The sequence below is a fragment of the Euphorbia lathyris genome, chromosome 3 (assembly GCF_963576675.1).
Source record: "Euphorbia lathyris chromosome 3, ddEupLath1.1, whole genome shotgun sequence".
Classification (NCBI taxonomy): Eukaryota; Viridiplantae; Streptophyta; class Magnoliopsida; order Malpighiales; family Euphorbiaceae; genus Euphorbia; species Euphorbia lathyris.
The window spans coordinates 26,740,159-26,755,403 of record NC_088912.1 but is presented as its reverse complement, the minus strand read 5'-3'; the positions used below and the strand labels follow the sequence as shown (position 1 = coordinate 26,755,403).

The 15,245-nt window shown below is 36.3% G+C and overlaps 1 non-coding gene across 1 annotated transcript; it reads right to left on the bottom strand.

Annotated features, from left to right (window-relative positions):
- Nucleotides 1-11,327: 11,327 nt before the first annotated feature.
- LOC136225174 (small nucleolar RNA R71) lies at nt 11,328-11,434 on the bottom strand. Its single transcript, XR_010686904.1, has one exon. It is a non-coding gene; the product is annotated as a small nucleolar RNA R71 (small nucleolar RNA).
- Between the last annotated feature and the right edge of the window lie 3,811 nt (nt 11,435-15,245).

The window sequence follows — 15,245 nt, the reverse complement described above, 5'->3', positions numbered from 1 at the left end:
TTGCCTGAAATGCAAATATATTATTTGAAATACAAATGTATCGTTTGAAATGCAAATTGTTTTCATTTTTATAGAGTCAATTGGCAAAGGTAAAAGCAGACAGTGGTGTAAAATTCAAGTATCTGCAGAGTTTGGGTTCAAAAGGCACAATAATAGTAAGAGGTGATATTGTTGGCATGATTGAATTGCAAAGTAAATTGACGCCCTCATGGATAAAGACTTTCAGAAGTAGATGTTTTGGGAATCTTACGACTTTGGATAATGTCTCCTTCTTCGGTGCCATTGTCCATACATTGTTAACTAGGAAGATTGAGCATATTGGATCTCTCCCTAGAGAGATGTGGTTGTCTATTGGAAGAGTTGAAATAAGTTTTGGTGATTGGGAGTTCGGACTTTTCTCTGGCTTGCGGTTTGGTGATTTAGAGGAGATGACAAAGAGGATCAAAAAGCTAAGTAGAAGGGAAATAATCAGGAAGTACTTTAAAAGGGTAGATCTCATAAATCATCATCACTTATTTGAAGTGTTCAGAGATACTTATTGGAGCAAGAATAATGATGGTGAAGCCGTTAGCATTGCAATGTTTTTCATACATCGTTGTTTGATCACCACCGAGAAAACTCGGTTGGTGAATACTGATTGGCTAGTGCTTATTGATTATCCAACATTTTTTATATGTTCCCGTGGGGTGAGGTGGCTTCGTATGAGACTTACAAGACTATAACAATAGCTATCTCTAAAAGACGGCAAGCTTTTGAGTCTAAAGAAAAGATCGTTCATGCTAAATATCAACTAGGATGGCTAGCACACATAGTTGAGGTATGAATTATATATATATATATATATATATATATTTTGTTTATATAGGAATTGTAAAAATATAATTTACTTGCTTATTTGTTTCCTTTATACCGATTATGCCTAATACTTATTTGTTTCCTTTGTACCGATTATGCCTATCAAGCCCGCACCTGCTACATCTTTTGGGAACTACATCTTCACTTTGAGATGGTCTTCTATTTTGACTTCTCGATCGACCGGTGGATGGTCTTCCAATTACAGGGGGATAAATTTCATAGAGTTATCACATGTCTTCCATTCAGACTAGTGGCCAACTGGATATACATATAGACTCAGCGTAAGCCAATTTAAGTGTTTCATTTTTTTTTTGTAGTAACTATCTATCCACTAATAAAAGCATTAGTTAACCGAATTTCAGACGCAACTCTACATACGTGTCTACATGGAAACTCGGATAGTTGTCATTTCCTACACGTGCATATTCTTGCTTCTAAATCGAAACTTTCCAAAAAGGCTTCATAAATTGGCAAATGCGAAGACTTGTGATGAATGGCGAAAAAGGGCTTCATGAATGTGAAGGAAAATAGACAAGTCTAGGCACAACGAAATTAGAAAATTCTATCTATTTTATCTATTTTTCTTTTTCCAAGATATGTTAATCTTTATTTCATATAAAAATGGATTAAACAAGTGCACCTTTTCTATCGTTCTATCTATCGTTGCAAATGAAATGCCCACTAATCCTCTAACCAAGTTTCACAAACAATGAAATCAATAGAAAAGAAAACAGTTAGATATGAACCAATAAATAGCAATCTAAATTGACTGCCTTTAAAGGAATCAACACGAGATCAAAGAGAGTAAACGAAAGAGCAAATTAGACGAATGGAGGTCAGAAGAATTTTCTTCCCTTGAGACTGTGTTGGCCGAATTTTGCAGGTATGGGAGACTAAATATAGTCTTTCAATTTCTAACCCTAATCGCATTAGATTAAATTACTTAATTAGAATTCTATTCCAAATAGGTTTTCTAATTAGATAAATAAATATAATTATTATCTTTATCTATATCTTAATATAAATAAATAGTGATTCTAATCCTAATTAGATATTTATTTATGTTAAGGAATTGATTTGATTAGAGATTTAATCACATCAAACCTAATTAATATTATCACATAATAAGTTAATTTAACTATAATTATAATCCAATTACATTTATCAATTAAATTAATTAAATCCCTGCACATATAAATTTTGGCCCCTATGATCTTCATCCTCAGAATTACTATTTCGTTCTCCGATTCCAAGTCCCATGTGCGACCCATTAGGTTCTTATCGCTACTAGGTGTATACATTCATTGGAATTAATTCAACCTGATTAATTTTAACTAAATATATAACGGAATGAGTTCGAGGATTGTTACTAGCAGATCAGTAAAAATTCCCCCCAAAGCGATAAGAAGTCAGGTTGATATTGACATTTATCTTTCCGTATTAGGCCTAGTATAATTCGATCCTTCATCGGCTATATCCTTAGACAAAGCTTATAACTATGGAATATGTCGAGTTACATATAACTAGATGTCTATTTTACTTGTCCATGTAGAATTAACTCTGAAAGATAGTTTAAGTGAAATCTTCATTTCAACTCTTAACTCTATCACCTTGCAAGGATTTCAATTAATTCTCCACAAGCGGTCCTTGGATATTTCTCCTATTTATCAGGAGTGACGAATGCTCAATCTAATATTAACTACCCTACAATTACTTCATGTGATACCCAACGTCTGCTCGCACACAACCAGAGTCTAAGTATCACAATCCATAATCTAGAATTACTAATTAATGTTTATTTGAGTCTGAGGATTACTTATACCTACTAATACCAATAAGATGAAGATGTGACACTAGATAAATCCATCCATGTTGTTATCTCAAGTCGGGTCACCAATCCTAATGAACTCCTTCATCAGATCCAAGTAATTGCCTAGATATCTCCTACAGCTTGTGAGATCAGCTCTTTTTTCACAACAAAAGACACTATTACATGCAATTCTCCATAGCAGTATATTAATCCCATGAATATATTACTTGACTTGGGTTGATTTAAGTTTATTGACTTATTATAAAGTATGGTCTCACTTCATGCTTGTATGAACACTTTATAATTGCTTAAATAAACTTGGGGTTTCTTTTATTTAGCTTAATTAGTTCTGATAAAAGATTAATGCTTTTACATAGTTAAACATACTATATCTTATTAAACAAACGATTAAAGGAACAATTCATTTACAACTATTTATATCATAAAACAATTGTCTATATAGGACATAAAACCCAACAAAATTTATATTGCAAACATTCAACATGGATTGCGGTTCTCAATTTTTTGTCTGTTTCGTAATTGTATGTAAATATGAATACTTTGCTTCGTAATTAGTTAAAATGAGAAACTTTAAGATGAAATGCAAAGATGTTCTGTTTTGTCTGAACTACAAATATATTGTCTAAAATGCAGATGTATTGTTAGAAATGCAAACTGTTTTCATTTTTACAGAATCAGGTGTCAAAGGTAAAAGTAGATAACGGTGTAAAATCAAGTATCTAGAGTTTGGGTTCAAAAGACACAATAATAATAAGAGGTGATATTGCTGGTATGATTGAAGTACAAAGTAAATTGAAACCCTCACAAATAAACTTTCAGAAGTATATGTTTCGAACATCTTATGAATTTGGATAATGTCATCTTCTCCGGTGCCATTGTCCATAGGTTGTTAACTAGGAAGATTGAGCATGTTGGATCTCTCCCTAGAGAGATGTGGCTCTATTGGATGAGTTAGAATGAGGTTTGGTGATTGGGAGTTCGAGCTTATCTCTAGCTTGCGGTTTGGTTTGAAGAAGACGACGAAGAGGATCAAAAAGCTAAATATAAGAGAAATAATCAGGAAGTACTTCAAAAAGGTAGATCGTATAACTCACCATCACCTATTTGAAGTGTTCAGAGATATTGATTGGAGCAAGAAGTATGACGGTGAAGTCGTTAGTATTGAGATGTTGTTTTTCATACATCGTTGTTTGATCACCACCGAGAAAACTTGGTTGGTGAATATTGATTAGCTAATGCTTATTGATTATCCAACATTGTTTGATGTGTTGCCTTGGGGAGAGGTGGCTTGTAAGTCTCATACCAAGCCACTTCTACTAATGGAAAGGCATCAAACAATGTTCGATGATAAGTAAGCACTAGCCAATCAGTATTCACCAACCAAGTTTTCTCAATGGTGATCAAACAGTGAATTATGAAAAACAACACAATACTAACAGCTTCACTATCATCATTCTTGCTACAATCAGTACCTCTAAACACTTCAAATAGGTGATGGTGAGTTATGAGATCTACCCCTTTGAAGTACTTCCTGATTATTTCTCTTCTATTTAGCTTTTTGATCCTCTTCGTCACCAAACCGCAAACTAGAGAAAAGCCCAAACTCCCAATCAAAAAACCTCATTTCAACTGCTTCAATAGAGAACCACATCTCCATAGGGAGAGATCCTATCCTCAATCTCCCTAGTTAACAACGTATGGACAATGGCACTAAAAAAGGAGACATTATCCAAAGGATATTGCTATTCACCACACCCAAATTCCGGTCCATCGCCCCCTCTTGACCATATTGCCCTTCTCATTTTATTTCATCCAAAACCTTAAAAGCTCTCTCTCCCTTTCTCTCCCGAGCAAAAATCCTGGATTTTACAAAAATGGACCCAAACATTCCCGAAGGTAATGATTTCGAACACGAGGTAATATTACGATTCTTAAATACGTGTTTGATTAATTTTTTATTTATTTTTTCGATTTTTGCCTGAACGGGTAGAGCGTACTCCCGTTCCGTAGGCTGAACGGGTGAACTACCCGTTCAGCCTAGGGAACGGGCAATATGCGCCACCCGTTCCACCGATGGAACGGGTGGTATGCGCCACCCGCTCCACCGATGGAACAGGTGGTACGCGCTGCCCGTTCCACCTACGGAACGGGCAGTACGCGCTGCCCGTTTCCACCCATGGTGAAACGGGCAGGCTGCCCGTTCAGCCAAAAAATGGGGAGAAATTGCCCCGAACTATTTTTTTTTATTTTTAATGTACATTATGATAACCTATTATGCATTTTTTGTATATTCAGGTACCGAGGATTTGAGAGAATTTGAATTTTAGCTCGGTTTTTTGAAAATCCTAAGAAGGTAGAGAGAATTTGAGAGAATTTGAATTTTTTGTTAGAAAAAGTGAGGAGGACAAATATGTCAAAAATGGGCGGTGGACTGGAATTTGGATGCGGTATATAGCAACCCACTTATCCAAATCCATAAGATTTCTGAAACATCTACTTCTGAAATTCTTTATTTATAAAGGCGTCAATCTACTTTGCAATTCAATCATGCCAACAATATCACATGTTATTGTTACTATGCCTTTTGAACCCTAGTCCCACAGATACTTGAATTTAACACCATTATCCTTTTTTACCTTTGGCACTTGACTTTGTGAAAACGAAAGTAGTTGCATTTCAGACAATACATTTGCATTTCAGACAATAATATTTGCATTTCAGATAAAATATAATAACTTCACATTTAACTAATTACAAAGAAAAACTATTCGCATTTACATACAATTGTGAAACAGACTAAAAATTGTGAATCACAATCCATGTTGAATGTTCACAATATACATTTTGCAAAGCCTTTTTGCTGGAAAAAAAAAGGCATCGCAAATAGGCAAATGCGAAGACTTATGACGAATTACGAAGCCCTTTTTCAGCAAAAGTGTTCTCATTTACTTATTTGCAAAGTTCTGGATGAGGGTTTATCGGTTTATTGTTTCGTAATTTTGTAATTGTAAAGCAAAATCATAAATTTTGAACTATGCAGATGAATGCTGAAGCCAAAAATTAGAAGTTATAGACCAATAAATCACACAAATACAACCAAATGAATTCGAAACTCATCATTATACCCATTAACACTAACTCTAACCAAACATAACACATTCAATTCATACTAAATTACCATAAAATCAAACCTTAAACATAAGCCTATAACATATCTGAAGTACATAATGTAACAATAAAAAGAAATGGATGAAACTTACCTTTAATTTGGTTTTATCCACATATTTCATCTTCTTTCCAGATTTGACCATTATCTCTATTTGTTTTTTATTCGCAAATCACCAAAAATTGCCTCGAAAATCACCTCTTCTTTCGTAAAAATCAAACAAGATTGAGAATGTGAGGGGTTTATGTGAATAAAGGGTGTTTTGAGTAATCCGGAATTGGAAGACTCTAGTTTGGTATAATGAGTCTAAATGAGTTTAAAAATGTAAATGAGCATCTCCATTGAGTTAGTTTTGTAAAAAAAAACCGTTTATCAATGAAGATTAATAAGGTTTCGTTTGTTTGGCTTAAAAAGCTGATTGGCCTCCTAAATTTATAAAGTATCTCGTAAGTCCAATTTGTTTAAAATGATATTATTAACTTCTTCAATTTAGGTGACGGAATAAAATTGGATTTTGAAAAATTAAAATAGATATTACTTTGAGTAAATTTAGAGGTCATAAATCACTCTAAATATATTTAGATAGTTGATGTAAATCATTTTAAATAAATTAAATTGAATAATATAACATTTGAAGGGCTATTGAGACCTTTATAAATATAACATTTTAAATCAATTTAAGAGTTACTAGACCTCTGTGAGTTAGAATTTTTTTATGTGAAATTTAAGACACTACTTGAGACTTTAAAATTTATTTTCTTCACATTCAAAGAGTTGTTTTTTAAATAAAAAAACATATATATATATATATATATATATATATATATATATATATATTGGTAGAAATAGGAAAAGAAAAACAACCAACAAAAGAAAACATATCTTGGGATCAGCCTAGGGAAGCTGACCCCAATCCTATCTTCTAAAAGAAGGGAAGAGAGAAAGGTAGGAGGATCAGAAAGGGTAGTGACGCCCAGCATCCCCTCATGACCAGCCGCTGCCAAGCGATCAGCAACCCGGTTCTGCTCTCTGAAAATGTGGCTGAACTTTATGACCTCAAAGGAAGAGCATAGTCTTTTAATAGCTTTGATAAGGTTTCGGCTATTAAGACAAATAGCATGATTATCAGAAATCATTTTGATGGCCTCCATGTAATCAGACTCCACAGATAACAACTTAAAACCCAGACTCTTAGCAAGCTTGATACTAGAGAGAATACCCCAAAGCTCCACAGAAAAGGAAGAGTCTAACCCCAAATTCTGGATGAACCGAGACAGCCAGGCGCCCCCCGCATCTCTAAGAACACCTCCGGCAGCAATCTTCCCATCATTGAGGCAGGAGCCATCCGTATTCAATTTCACCACCCCTTCTCTCGGCCTGCTCCAACCAATGAGGTGGACATCTCTCTTCTGAGTAGACCTGGCAAGGGAATCCCTTTTGAAGCTCTCAGTAATAATAGAGAGTTTTTTCGAAAAGAACTCAGCTAAGTTAGAAATAAAGACAGCTTTATCACCAAAAATCTCCTCGTTCCTCCACTTCCAAATTTGGTGACAGATGATAGCAAAGAAGATATCGCCATGCTCCATGTTCGCCAGTAACTTCCCACTAACACCATCAGAGAACCAGTCACGCTCAGAGTGGGCAAGGAAGGAAGAAAGAATGTGGTGTGGGAGAATTTTCTTCCACACCTCTTTACTTTTAGAGCAGTCCCTAAGAGCATGGCACAAGGTTTCATCATGGCCTCTGCATCTACTGCAAGCTCCTGAATCCACCAGATGTCGTCTATGCCTATCCGAATTAGTAAGCAATCTGTCCTTAACCCCCAGCCACAAGAAACTCCTAATACGGTAAGGGATTTTTAGCGCCCAAATGAATTTCCAAGTATCAGAGATAGGACCAGACCTGTTGAGGGTAAATGCTTCAAAGGCCGATTTGCAGGAATGATGACAAGCGGAGAAATTCTGATCAACTTTCGTCCCTGAGGGGGCGTCGTTGGGTTCGACGGGGGGAAGCTCCGATGCCAAAGTCAGTAAGGAAGAATAAGAGGGCAAACTGAATTGACAAAGGGTAAGTGAATGTGTACCTTGATAGCCTGAGACGTAGGCTATATATAGCTATAAAGTTGTAACTTTCAGTAACTAGAAAGTCTCCATTAATGTTCCTTTAATGGCGGTTACAAGTTACCTTTAAGCCGGCGGTTAGCTAATTGATAGCTCATTAGTAGTCTTTATGGCCGGTCGGCCCAGCCGTTCTAATGGTGAATGAGTGTTCAAGGAGATTCGCCTCATAGGTTCGCTGGTGGGTCTCTTTTGATGGGACCTTGGTGATCCGCCAGTCGGATCTCTTTGGAGGATCAATACGCGGCGTTCTTTAGGTGAATATCCATTTTGGTCCTCGGGATAATATCTCAATGTTATCAGAAGCCCCCCCCCCCAAAGTTCCCTTAAAGTCCTTTAGGGCTTTTGAGCTTCTACGCGCCGTCATGACTACCTGCATTAATGAGCACTCTGTTCGATGCCAATTGTAGAGTGACACGTGTAACGGGCGCACTGTCTAAGGAAAGAGAAGACGCCTTCTTCTTCCTTCTCTTTCTCTCTCTTCCCCATTACGTCTTCATTTACCTTTTCATTGCTCGAAGCTTTTCCTGGGAGTTTTCAGAGTTCTTTCAAAGCTTTCGCTTACATGTAAGTTCATCTTTTCTCATTCTATTTTTTCTGAATGTTTAGGAGTTCTTCGTCATCCTCTAGATCAACCTCTGAGCTTTTTAATTTGACCCCTCCTCCCGAAATTGTAGTTAGTTTTAGTTGGACCACTTCATCATCGGGAAATTCATCTTCCTCCGAAGACACGGTTAGCTCCGATTTAGTTGAGTTGCGTAACTCGGCGTGTAATCGCTATCGAACCCGTTCCACTAGGAGTCAAATTCTTTCTACTTCGGCCACCGGTATTGCTCTGGACGTAGATTTTAGGCGTTTTTCGGGGACAATGGCCTCTCCTTCCGCCCGACCTAGGAAAAAGAATCCCCGAGCAGAGTCCACTTCATCCCGTATGAGCTCTGCCGATCTAGCGAGCCTGGCGGATCGCTTTCCGTGGATTAAAAATTATGAAACCCAACTAGCAGATGCCCATCAGCGACCAGCCTGTCCGCCAGGCGGATATCTATCCGTGTATAGTAGTCATGTAGAGAGGGGATTTCGTCTACCTCTCCCAAAGATGATGGCGGATATCCTGGCTTATTTTGATATCACTGCCTGTTAGTTGCATCCCAATGGCTGGTTAGATCTGGCTCTGTGTTAAGCCCAAAATATACCTAAAATATCATCAATAATTACATCAATATTGCTACGAATTTATGCTATTTATATCTGTTTAGAAAGCTTTTACTCTCGAATATATTTCTTTCATGCAAGGTACATAAATATTTGGTAAAATCCAAATAGGAGTAAAAAGAGCTCAAAAATAGAAGAAAAACCCTACAAAAGGAGTTGAAGACGACGAAAATTAATAACGCCAAGTCGAGGACACGAACGAGGGCGAAGAAGTGAAAAATGCTTCGTGCCGCGACCGCGGCCCCCAAATTCACGGTCGCGACACGCGTCCCTCAGCCTCTCCTTCCCTTCGTCTGAAGTACAGTTGATGATCCCCCATTCTCGGTAGAGAATTTAATATTCTCGGTACGAGCAGGAGATTTTAGAAGCCTAGTTACACACTTTCGTTTTCGATGAAATGTGATCATTCGGGTGGATAAAGACGTCCTTTCACAGCAGACACGATCCTTCACAACGGACACGACACTTCAATCAAGACTCTTCAACATCTATAAATAAAGAGTTGATGGAGAGTTGAATATAATGATATGTGTAGAAGAAAGAGATTAGTGTAGAATTTATGCAGAAATTCCGAATCAAGTGATTCAGAAATTAGATTTCGATTCTGTTCAAAAGCAATATGATGTACACACATTGTTTACAAAATAATAACAAATTCAGTAGCGTTTAGACATTGTTCCAGTTTAGTATATATTTTGGTAGTGGACCGACCCAGTCTCTATTACGAAGATTCAGCGAGAAGATTGAGTAGAGGATTCGCCCTTGAGCCTGACAAACTCTAACGAACCCCAAGGAAAGGATTGACAACCCGTTCACTTGCACGCCGTCGAAGAATTCAATGCTCCATGTTCTCTGTAAACTTGTATCAATTTATATTTCATCTAATAAAGTCTGTTCTATTCGATAGATTTTTATACAGCACTTATGGTAACCAATCCACTAAAGTGACTGCTGGTGTTTTCATTAAAACGTGGTTTAATTCAAAATCTTTACAAGGAAACTTTGTTGAACACTTAGGCAAATTATTATCTCGGTAGAGTTTTAATTTGGTTAAGGGCAATTATCCCGGATAAGGGTTTTGTCGCGTTCAAAGCCTATTAATTAGAGGATCCATCATTTATTTCATCTTTATAATTCGTACAAAGTTTAAAGTTGTTTTCTTTGCTTAATGCAAACAAATATACTTGTTTACTTTTCTAAAGTACTAAAACGATCCTGTTTTGCAAATTCATTCTTAGATCAGATACTTTCTAACGTCTTCACATTCTAATCTAATTCTCATTCTAGCAATTTCAAAACCAAAACCAATTAAAACGATTTTCCCATATTATAAACCTAAAAGTAAATTTAACCGATTCAAAATAAGTTTTTGTTGAAAAACGTTCCCTGTGGGATCGATATCTTTTATTACTACAAGCGTATACCGTGCACTTGCGGAAATCGCTCAACAAGTTTTTGGCGCCGTTGCCGGGGAACGCCAAAATTTTTGACAAAATTTTAAATTTTTCGTGTTTTAGTACGAATCTAGGTTTATTCATACCTATTCAAACTTTTATATTTTATTTATTTTCAATTACTAACATATTTATTTTTCAAACTCTGTTTTTTAGGTAGTTTCGGTTCGTGCGAAATTTCAAGTTCATGCGCAGTTCTCGAAGTTCGGGCACGTCACCAGATCCTATTGATCCAGAAATTGAAAGAACTCTTAAAGAGAACAAGAAAGAAGAAAAACAAAAACAAAACCCCAATAAAAACTAAAATTACCGAGCCAGAAGTTATGGCCACACTTATGGATTACGCTAGGCCAGGAGTGGCCGGTGTAACAAACAATATAGTTAGACCCCAAATTAATGCAAACCAATTTGAAATTAAGCCTGTGTTGCTTAATATGTTGCAAAATAATGTAACGTTTTACGGGTTACCTAACGAAAATCCTAATACCCATTTGACAAATGTCTTAGAAATTTGTGACACTTTTAAAATACCAAATGTGACTGCAGAAGCAATCAATCTTCGCCTTTTTCCTTTTACTTTGAAGGCTCGAGCCAAAGAATGGTTAACTTCTATGCCAGCCGCAACATTTGAGACTTGGGAGCAATTAGCCCAAGCATTTTTATCAAAAAAATTTCCTTTAGCAAAAACCGCAAGAGTCATTAAAGAGTTAATATCTTTTTCTCAAAATGATAGTGAAACTCTTTATGAGGCTTGGGAACGTTTTAAAGAACTTCAACATTTGTGCCCACACCACCAATTGCCCGCTGAACTTTTAATGCAAACATTTTATAATGGACTAAATCCTACAACTAGAGGTTCATTGGACGCTATGTCTGGAGGGTTATTCATGAAGAAAACATCTGCCCAAGCAAGAGAACTTTTGGAGGAAATGGCAATCAACAGCAGTATGTGGCCCGCGGAACGTGGACACATACCATCAGCGAAACCATCATCCTCAACAACATCATCAGTTAAAGGTATAGTGAATCTTGATCCAGTAGCGAGGTTGCAAGCCCAATTTTCTGCCTTATCGCACAAAATTGATAGGTTTATAGCACCGTGTGATTCTAATGGTAAGCCAATCCAAACAGATGTGGATTACGAAGGTATGAGTGAAATTGAACAGGTAAATTTTGTCCAAGGGCAAAACCAAAATAATAACCCTTATTCCAATACATATAATCCTGGATGGAGAAATCATCCTAACTTTAACTGGAGAGACAATAATAATGTTAATGCTAATCAAAATCGTACTACTAATTTCTAAAATCGACAAATTTATTGATGCTATGAGTGGAAAAATAAGTAATCACGACGATGGTTTTAAACGGATCGAGAATAAATTCGATCAGCTTATTAAAAACCAATCATCCAGCATCCATAATTTGGAGATTCAAATTGGACAACTCGCTAAATCAATTCCATCCCGCAAAGAGGGAAGTCTCCAAGCCATACGGAAGAAAATCCGAAAGAGCATGTTAAGGCTATCACTCTTCGTTCAGGGAAAAATTACTTAGGCCCGAAAATGCCCGGAAATTCGACTTTACCTGGAACTGATTTACCGAAGCCCAAAGAAGATATATTAAAACAAAAAGATGCACCGATTGACTCTAGTACAAAAACTTTTGTACCCAAACCACCTTTTCCACACAAAGTCCGCAACAAGGACTATGACAAACAACTTTTAACATTTTTAGACAAACTTAAGAATTTGCATATTAATTTAACATTTATGGATGCGATTACACAAATTCCCAATTATGGTAAATTCCTCAAAGATTTAATTTCAAAGAAAATCAGTTGGGAAGGAATTTCATCCATTTCGCTAACTGAAGATTGTAGTTCAATTGTGTCAAGCAATTTGTCCACTAAACTCAAGGATCCCGGATGTTTTACCATTCTGTGTAAATTGGGAGATATTGAATTTCCCAGTTGTCTCTGTGATTTAGGAGCAAGTATTAACTTGATGCCATTATCTATTTTTAATAAGTTAGGCTTAGAAGAAGACATCAAACGTACCAATATGGTTTTACAATTAGCGGATCAAACCACTAAAAGACTATACGGTATAATTGAAGATGTTTTAGTTAAAGTTGACAAATTTATTTTTCCTACCGATTTCGTTATTTTAGATTTTGCTTATGATGTAAATTGTCCGCTAATCTTTGGTAGACCGTTCATGAACACGGGACGTGCTCTAGTTGATGTGTCGGAAGGGAAAGTAGTTTTACGAATAGGAGATGATAAGATTGAGTTTGATATGAACCAAGCAATGAAATATCCTATGAAAGATTTCGCTTGTATGAAACTTGATTTAATTGAAGAATGTGTAAATGACATTGTTCAAAAAGAAGAAATAATAGAACCTATAATGAGTGGGGAACTAGAAGATAAGGACCCAGAACCTTTGATTCGAGAAGATGGACCAGTTCCGCCTTCAATTGTAGTTCCACCTAAATTAGAACTTAAAGAATTACCAAGTCATTTGAGGTACGCTTTCTTAGGCGAAGGCGATTCTCTACCTATTATTATCTCTAACAAATTAACACAAGTCCAAGAAGAGAAATTGAAAGAAGTTGTTAGAAATAGGATAGGAAGTATGGGTTGGCAAATTTCAGACTTAAAAGGTATTAATCCAAGTATTGTAATGCATAGAATTCACTTAGAAGAAGATAAGCCACCTAAAGCGGGTAGGCAAAGACGCCTAAATCCGAACATGAAAGAAGTAGTAAAAATTGAAATTACTAAACTTCTGGACAATGGAATCCTCTACCCTATCTCGGATAGTGAATGGGTTAGTCCAATCCATTGTGTTCCTAAAAAGGGAGGCATAACAGTTGTAAGGAATGAAGAAGGTGAATTAATACCTACGCGAACCACCACTGGTTGGAGGGTTTGTATAGATTATAGAAATTTAAATAAAGCAACTAGGAAAGATCATTTTCCTCTTCCTTTCATTGATCAAATGATCGAAAGGATAGCTGGTCACGCTTTCTACTGTTTTCTAGATGGTTACTCCGGATTCTTTCAAATATACATTTACCCGGATGACCAAGATAAAACAACCTTCACATGTCCTTACGGAACATTTGCATATAGAAGAATGCCCTTTGGTCTATGTAACGCACCTGCAACATTTCAACGTTGTATGACTGCGATTTTTAATGATTTCATTGAAGATATCATGGAAGTTTTTATGGACGATTTTTCAGTTTATGGAGATTCTTTTGATTCGTGCCTAGAAAATTTGGATAAAGTTTTGTCTAGGTGTGAAGAAACAAATTTGGTATTAAACTGGGAAAAATGTCATTTCATGGTTGACGAAGGAATTGTTTTAGGTCACAAAATATCTGAAAAATGATTAGAAGTAGATAGAGCAAAAACCTCAGTAATAGAGAAATTACCCCCTCCAACTACTGTCAAGGGAGTAAGATCATTCTTAGGACATGCTGGTTTTTACAGAAGATTTATTAAAAAAAATTCTGTAATTTCCAAACCACTTACTAATTTACTCATGAAAGATTCAACCTTTGATTTTAATGAAGAATGCGTTAAAGCGTTCGAAACATTGAAAACAGCTTTAGTCAGTGCACCTGTTATTGCTAAACCCGATTGGGATCTACCATTTGAAATTAGCTGTCAGATGTGTTTTAGGTCAAAGGAAAGATAAGAAACTTCATGTCATTTATTATGCAAGTCACACACTGTCTGGTGCACAATTAAACTACACCACAACAGAAAAAGAAATGTTAGCCGTAGTTTTTGCATGTGACAAGTTTAGGTCATATTTATTAGGTTCAAAAGTTATTATTTATACTGATCATGCTACATTAAGATATCTATTTACTAAAAAGGATGCAAAACCACGTCTAATTAGATGGGTTTTATTGTTGCAAGAATTTGATATAGAAATAAAAGACAAAAAGGGAGTTGAAAACCTTGTCACCGATCATCTATCGAGACTTGAAGATGAAAACGGTCCTATAGGTGAAACTACCGGTATACGAGATGATTTCCCTGATGAACACCTCTATCAAATAAAAAGTGCCATGTCACCATGGTTTGCAGATATTGCTAATTATCTTGCAGCCAATATTGTTCCGGAAGGATTAGATTTCCAACAAAAGAAGAAATTTTTCTTCGATATTAAACAATATTTTTGGGAAGATCCCTTTTTGTTCAAGACTTGTGGTGACGGGATAATTAGGAGATGCGTTGGTGAAAATGAATACGAATCCATAATGTCGGAATGCCATTCTAGCTCTTATGGAGGACATAATGGAGTTAACAAGACAGCTGCTAGAATATTTGAAAGCGGTTTCTTTTGGCCTACGATGTTTAAAGACGTCCGTTCATTTATTACTCGTTGTGATAAGTGCCAAAGAACAGGAAATCTAGGAAGGAAAGATGAGATGCCCCTCACAACCATATTAGAAGTTGAAGTCTTCGATATGTGGGGAATAGATTTCATGGGACCTTTTCCCCCTTCCAATGGTAAAACTTACATATTAGTCGCCGTTGATTATGTTTCAAAGTGGGTTGAAGCAATTGCAACCCCGACGAACGATTC